This window comes from Nelumbo lutea, chromosome 4, assembly GCF_056320005.1.
Source record: "Nelumbo lutea isolate HS-2025 chromosome 4, American lotus-T2T, whole genome shotgun sequence".
Lineage (NCBI taxonomy): Eukaryota > Viridiplantae > Streptophyta > Magnoliopsida > Proteales > Nelumbonaceae > Nelumbo > Nelumbo lutea.
Genome location: NC_142687.1, coordinates 75,233,804 through 75,242,262, shown reverse-complemented (window position 1 = coordinate 75,242,262; position 8,459 = coordinate 75,233,804). Strand labels below are relative to the sequence as shown.

The window sequence follows — 8,459 nt, the reverse complement described above, 5'->3', positions numbered from 1 at the left end:
AATACCCACATTTACCTATCTAACTAAAAAGATTCTTTTTCGAGCAATCTTGCTGACCCACAAACACAAAACCACTCTGACCAAAAAATTCCTACCATTAAACCAAAAACCTGGTTTGATCGCCCTTAGACCCGGTTTGACCCAGTTTTTTAAAATTACTAAAATACGCCAACATTCCTTGAATTTACCATAATGCCCCCTAACTGTACCTATAAATACAACCTAAAGTTTTCAATTTAATCTAATACACTGTTCATTCTCAGCCACAATCTCCCTCTTCCCCTCCCATTCTCTTTTTCTCCCATTTCTTCCTCCTCTTCTTTTCCCTCAGACGAACCAGACGAACCAGAAGTAGTGAACGGCGACACTTTCATCTTCAACAATCTCCCTTCTTCTTTCCCCTCCGACAATCTCCCTCTTTCTCCATCTTCCTGCACTGTTCGTACGAACCAGAAGTAGTGAACAGCGAAACTTTCTTCTCCTTCCTTCTTCGACCACTTCTCCGTTAGAAGCGGCAGTTCCACCGCAGTTGCGTTCTGATCTGTTGAAGAAGTATACCTCTGGAACTCGTCTTGTTTCTGATAGACCTGTGTTTACATTCCGTAGAAGCCATTGTTGTTCGAAGGGAAGTAGCTCGTGACTAAAGTCGTTTCAACCCCCTGCTTCATCAAACCATTCTCAGGCTGAAATCCCAACCAGGTATTCTACCTTCGTTTTTCCTATTTTCATTTGTTTTATTTTATTTTATTTCATTTCCTCGTATCGCATGTATCGCGTTTTGCCATGGATCAACCGAGGTTGAGAAGGAAAGAGTCGACGGTGAACCAGCTCCTATATGCTCCTGTAGTCTCTCGATGTCCCAGCCCTGCCATGAACCCATTTTCATAGTTGTCTTTAAATCTGCTAAGATTAAGCCGTTTTATTTTGTGCTTTTTCCTCTATTTTCTTTCCATTTCATAGTCGAGTTTCTTACAAATTCCGATCTACTGTGTTGAAGATTAGTGTTGGTATGAAGTTTGACCTGTTTTAGTTGATGATTGATCAGTCTAGATTTCTTCCTTTTTTGTTTATGTTTATATGTTCACCAGAATCTCTAATGCGTAGGTTTGAAGAGATTGACGATTTAAACTCTTCGAATATAAAGGGTCTGTTCATAAGGGATGAAATAAAGTTTTATAAAGGGATTAGATTTTCTTTATAGGTTGGGGGAATGAAGAGGGTGCTAGTTGCAGATTTGGATGTTAATAGGTAGAATACTACTTAAAAGAGGGAATGATTAATATAAAATAAGAAAGAAGAAAAAAAAAAAATATATATATATATATATATATATATATATATATATATATATATATATATCACTAAATCATAAAAAAAAACACAAATAAAGAAAGATTAATGTTTTAGAAAATAAAAAAAATAATAATAAATTTTGTGAAATAATTAAACAAATAGGGTGGTAGAAGCAAATAACAAAAAAGAAAAATAAAATTTTAAAAATAACAAAAATAAAAAAAGTATAAAATAAAAAAAGTAAAAATAAAAAAATAAAAAATAGGGTTTTCTTTTGTGTTGGTTTGTTCTTGGTGTTAGACAATGTATGCCCTTTCTCTAATCAGATTGATGTACGAATAGATTTATTGTAATGAATAAAAATACATTATTGTTTCATTTTAACGTTAATATGTTTCTATGAATTTATTCCTTAAACCGGATACTTATGAGACTCGTGTTAGTTTATAATGTTCCCAACCGTTGGATAAACTTGGGGAATTTATCCTACTAAGGCTAACACTGATGTGCTGCCAAAAAAGTTAGTGCAGCTTGTCTCAACTGGTAGGGTGAGACCTGAAGCACATATAGTATGTGCTTGGTTGAAACACTAAACTTGGACCATTTTCCAATTATGTCCTAGACCTTAGAGATTAATGAGCAAAACTGAAAAGTTACACATAACCCCTGCACTTGATTATGGTACTACGCTAGGTGTCGGATTGGACTTGGGTATATTGAAGCAGTTTGAGAATTCAATTAAATGGGTGATCATAGTGATAGGATCGACCCCTTTGTTGGACAAAGTGAATGATAGGGTTTACACTCTCTATGATGGAAACCTAAACTGACGGTAGTGGATTTCAACTGTGTTTCATATTTGGTTTTGCAAAATATATTTATATGATATATATTATGTTTTATGAAAAATGTTTGCAAAAGGTTTTAAATCTCGGGATCCATCCGAGCAGAGAGCGTGACACTACACCTTGCAGCCAGGGGAGAGGTACTTCCCTATTGGGTAATGTTTAATCATTACGAGCTGAGAGGTTAAGTGTAAGAGACCATTAAGGGCTGATTATTTAATGGGCTATATCTCACTTAAGACCATTATCCTTGGGTCTTCATAGGATGGCTGGATTCAATGATTATTTAATTATAAATGTTGGAACCACTTTGAGCCCATAGTGATATGCTCAGGGGTTCACTACATTTAGTAGTGAATTTGGCCAGGCCTTTTCATAGAGGCTGGGCCGAACCCATGTGGGCCTATGTAAGGTCATTATGGGTTCCCATGCCATACAAATCAAACCTAAATTGGCCAAGCAACCTCTTGAGTCATGAGCCATATAGATGATAGGCCTAAAGCCCATAATTAATATGCTTAATTAAGATGTCACATTACTGCTTGACATGGGGTGAATCTAGGTTTGGAAATGAGTATGGAGCACCCATCCTCTTAAGAGGATGAATCTTATCTCTTAATAGAATCCAGATCCAAATCAAGATTTGGATAATCTCCTAATTTGATTAGGAGAAGTGCTCCATAAAGAGATAAAAGAAGAAGAAAGCGAACCACTCTAGAACACTTCTCAATTATGCTCTCTCTCTTCTTCTTTTGTTTCCCAAACACCCTAGTTTGACTATAGCTTTTGGGACTGATAAAGGTCGGTTCTTTCTTTGATTTTTGTAAAAAAAGTTTAGAGAAATTTCATACTCACCTCCCTAGTTTGATCCAAGCAGTTGGATTGTAGTTTTGCTGAAAACTACATTGCTGAATTGGCTTCAAGATCAAGCTGCCCCATTTGAAATGGAAGCTAGTTTTAGGGACTGATTTGGGTGTGAACTTCCACCTTGAGATCTACACTTGCGGTATCCGTATCAAGTATACATCTCCATCTTTGTTTGGTTTCAAATCTGGTCCAATCCAGTGCAAGATTGATCATAGAAAAATGCAATTTTTTGAATTATAGAGAATTCGATTCCCAGAAGGTTAAGAAATTTTTGAAATTTCGCCAAGCCATCTAGCATGGTTCAGCCATCAATATGGTGGATCCTAACCTTCCTTCACTTGGGTTTGCTTTCTTTATTACTATTTTCCTTAATTAATAACATATTTTGTGGTTATACTTGTTCGGGATTACTATGTTGTACCCACCTATTGAACTTGGGAGAGGGGTGCCTAACCCCTTCCCTCTCCCATCAGAGGCTTACCCAGACTAGTTTAGTTGGTGCCTTGGGATCTAGAGTCACTATTTGATGAAAATGATTTTGGTGCGATGCTCGGAGGTTCCATCACCTCCAATTCTTAATCTGGTGGGTGGCGACTCCGTTCTCAACCCAAGTGAGTTGTTTTCTCGATGCTTACAACTTTCAACCATATCATGTGCTCTTCATGTGTGCTGGAAATATCACATGACCCTAATGTATGCACTATATACAGACTACACTCATCGAAAGAGACAAAAGAGTCAAGACTATTTTAAACTCAACAACTAACATACCAGGCAAATCTCAAGCATGTTTGACGACTGTTGATAGGTGATAGCTTCAAAGGGTAAAATACTTAGGCCCCATTTGGCAAGTCTTTTTACGTGGGTTGATAATTTTTTACAAGTCCAGAAGTCGAGTTTTCCATCTTTCTCCGTTTGGCTAGAGAAAGGTTTTCTTGCAAAGAGACGTGAGTAGCCTACATTTTGTCTAAAAAATGAGAAACTTCAAGTGGAACTTCCCGCTTTTAGAGGCATTCAAGGCTTCCTAATAAATGTGACATTTTCCACATGGTGACAAAAGTGAAAAGTAGTCACTTACACTTTCTCAAACATTTGGGGATTTTGAACAATTGTCGCTCCTCTTCTTCGTCTCGTCTAAATAGGTTTGTTGCTCCTGTTCTACTTGTCTGAATAGGTATGTTGCTCTTCTTCTTCTTCTTCTTCTTCTTCTTCTTCTTCATTGATGAAACTCTCCTTCCTCTTCCTTCTCCACTTCCATTTCTTCTTTTTTCTTCTTCCTTCATTCTCCATTTTTTTTCTGGTCTTCTTATTGATTTGAACTTATAGTGGTACGATTGAAGAATGGATGCAACTTAGTAGCCAATCAGCATCAATTCGTTGTTCAAGGTATGACTCACATTTTACCATTTGTCCGTAGGGTTTTCCACTATAATTTCTAGGGTTCGAACAGTTATTGTTATGTATGTTCTACGGTTGTGTTTTTTGGTGAGACATTTCTTTGTTGTATATTGGGGTTCGGATGTTGTAAATCTAGGGTTTGAATGATAGTTGGAATGGTTGGGATTAAGTGTTTTGTGTATGTGTGTCAATTTTTGTAATTATTTGTTTGTTGAATGGGTTTGGGTTCACTCGTTGAACATTTATGGTTTGATAATGTAGTGAGCAAGTACCATTTAAAGGATGAAAGCCAATCACCATGTAGAATGTGATGTATGCATGTTTATTTGACATGCTGTTCACTTTTGTTGAAACAAGATGGGAGGGTGCTACACATGATTCGAGGGTTTTCATGGAGGTAGTCCAAAACCCTAACAATATGTTCCCTTTACCATCAGAAGGTTAACAAAACTGTCAAATACTTTTGTAATGTTTATACCTTCAATACACTAAGAAATATGATTGTAATGTCATGTAAGAATGTGATGTATTGTAATGTCATGTAAGAAAGTATTATGTTGTTTACTTGGGTTACAAAAATAAGCCTAGTTTTTTATCTCTATACTAGTTGGAGAAGTACCATTTGAGAGATTTTTAAGGAAGAGGTGGTTATCTAAACAATGTCGAAGAGTACTTTAATTATGTGATTTTTTCACTAAGGAATGCTACACAGCATTGTTTTGGTGTTCTCAAGGCATAGTTCTCGATACTAAAGTTGATGCCTCTATACTCAATTCACATGAAAATTAGGATTGTGTTTGCTTGTTGTGTGTTGCACAATTTCATCGAGATGTGTTTTTGTTTTTATTATAATATGTAATGTATTGATTGCTATGAACTTGTATCTTTTTAAACTTAGCTTAGCAGGAATTGATTGATTAGTTATGGTATAATGATCAACTAGCGGGGACCTGTGCGATGCACAGGATTTATTAAGCAAAAACTAAATAATAGAAAGGGTCATTTACTAAAACACCCCTTATAGTTTCATGGATTTACTAAAATCTACCTATAGTTAGCATTTTACTAAAACACCACTTATAATTTGCAATGGATTTAATCAAACTTCCATTAGATGATAGTGGAAAATGATAGTGTTGACCCTAATGTTGATTTAAATAAATTTAATCAAAAGAAAATAAAAATAAAAAAGCATTTTTGCCCTTAATAAGAAACGGGGAACCACTCTATTGGCTATATTTGGTCAATTTTGTATTTTGTACAAAAAAGTGTTAACGGTATTTTTAGAATAAAATATCATGGGCCTAATAGCAAAACAAACACTCCTTAATGAAAGGTTGATTAAGTGAATAAGTTGTAAAATATATGGGTTGTTTTAGTAAAATGAAAACTATAAGGTAGGTTTAAGTAAATATGTAAAACTATAAGGTGTGTTCTAGTAAACGACCCTAATAGAAACACATAAGGGTATACAATTGTTTTATATTTTCAACTTTTTAAATAATTAATAATTATTCATATTTTATATAATACTTTTAATAAATTTTTTATAATACAAAAATAACAATAATTAATTCCAGTTAGATTTATTCATCAATCTGATGAACCGACCAACTCAATCAACTTGGCCTGAATTGGTTAGTTTTCTAGTATTTTAGGTCGGCTTTGGTTAAAAAATTTCCCAATTCAACCAACTTGGATCAGTTTCACTTGACCACTTTTAAACCAACCAAAGTCGAACAACCTAACCATGGATACATATTAATATTTTATATTTTAAATATAATTTTGAATATGGAAAAGTGGGAAATTTCCCATATTTCTTAGTCTAAAATGTTTTATATCATAAATCTAATTTTTAAATTTATTTATTTAATAATTGCATTGTATTTTTAAAATTAAATTTAATTTTTAAGTTTAAATCTTTTGAACTGATTGACCAAACCAAAAAAATCAACCCAAACTGGTACAACTTGAGTGGGTCGATTTTAACAAAAGGTCAGCCGGTTTCAAATGACTAACTCCCTAACCTGACCATGTCAGTTTGGTTGGCCAAATAGCTTACGACCAAACTGAACCAACTTATGAACACTCAAAATTTTTGCTAAATTAATGGTCTAATCTCTAATAAATAACAATAGTTTAATCTCCAATAATTATTGAAAATTTATAGCAAAATACACAATTATTGAAAATATATTGATAATGAAAAATACAATAAGTACTAAAAATATATTAACTTAGTCAATAAATAGTATAATCTCTAATAAAAATTAATCAATAATTTATAAAAAATTTAATAATTAAATTTAAAAATTTCAATAGTAGTAGTTTAATTTCAATAATTATTGAATGTTTTCTATTAAACAACAAAACAAAATAAATTTATACAAAACCATTGAAAATACATTTATCACAAAAAATAAAAAATAATTACTGAAATACAATAAATATTCAAATTAATATCTATAATTATATACTAGATTCAGATTAAGAGTTTAAAATTATTATTAATAAATATTAATTTTTTTGAAAGTTACTTTCTCGAATTATTACTTGATATAAGTGAAATTAGTTATTTACAATATTATGTAAAAATATTAAATTGTTGTTAAATTCAATACATGTTATAATTATTTTTCTACTTTTCAGAATTTTTTTTAAATTTATTACATACTTTCTTTATTTTAACTATTTTAAATCTAGTTATGTTAAATATTTTGTTCTTTAAAATATTTAGTTATTTAAATATTTAAATAATATGTAAAATAATTATATTTTAAATATTATTTTTTATCGAATTTGATTATCCATAAAATCATAATTTATACTATTATTACATTATTTCATTATTAATTTTGTAATGTATTAAATTATTCTTAATGTCAATATTATGTTATAATTATTTTTCTACTGTGAAGAAATTTTTTAAATTTATTACATAATTTCGTTATTGTAACTATTTAAAATATAATTACGATAAATATTTAATTATTTAAATAATCTATAAAATATTTAATTTTTTTGTTATTTGAATTTTATTTATTTAAATCTATTACATGTTATTAAATATTTAAAAAACATTTAAATTGGTAATCCAGAAAAACATAATTTCAATTGTTAGTACATAATTTCATGATATATTTTTTAAAAATATAAAATTATTTTTTGTATTTTAATAAATATTTTAAAGTTATTATATAATTTTGTTAGAATATTTAAATAATTCTTAAATTTTTAATCCAAATTCTTTAGATAGATATAGATAAAAAGTAGGGGAGAGGATAAATTGGAATTAGAGATAATTTAGGAGAGAAACTCTCTACTAAATTAGAGATATTTTTTTAGATAAATAGGAATTAGAGATAACTTTGGAGATTTTTGGAGAAGATATTATTTAGGTCAATGGCAAAGTGCATCTCATTGGTTGTTTCAAAAATTATAATTTATTCTATTATTATATAATTTCATTATTAATTTTCTAGAAATATTAAATTATTATTAATTTGAATATTATGTTATGATTTTTTATTTTAAGAATTTTCTATTTTATTGCATAATTTCATTATTTTAACTATTTAAAATATAGTTATGTTAAATAATTTGTTATTTAAAATATTTAGTTATTTAAATATTTAAATACTATATAAAATATTTAAAATACTCATCATTTGAATTTAAGATATTTAGTTATTGAAATATTTAAATAATTAAATATTTTTCTATGTAATTATTTAGATATTTTTAGTATTATATTATTTAAGATATTTAGTTATTGAAATAATATTTTATTTTTTAATGTTAAATTTTTGTTATTTGAATAACATTTAATTTGAGTAATTTGGAAAATCATAATTTATATTGTTTGTACATAATTATTTTTTTTTTTGTGTTTTTAATAATTATTTTAAAGTTTTTTAGAGATAATTTGGAGAGAAATGCTCTAGTAAATTAGAGATAAGATAGAAGATAAATAGGAATTGGAGATGATTTAGGAGAAAGTGGGGGAAGTAGTTTAGAATAAATTTTAGGAGAGGAGATTGTTGGGAACGTATG

At 30.1% G+C, this 8,459-nt stretch overlaps 1 long non-coding RNA gene across 1 annotated transcript; it reads left to right on the top strand.

Moving 5' to 3' along the window:
* The first annotated feature begins 289 nt into the window (after positions 1–289).
* Positions 290–4,572, top strand: LOC148861112 (uncharacterized). Its single transcript, XR_016112299.1, has 2 exons — positions 290–699; positions 4,332–4,572. It is a non-coding gene; the product is annotated as an uncharacterized LOC148861112 (long non-coding RNA).
* The last annotated feature ends 3,887 nt before the right edge of the window (positions 4,573–8,459 follow it).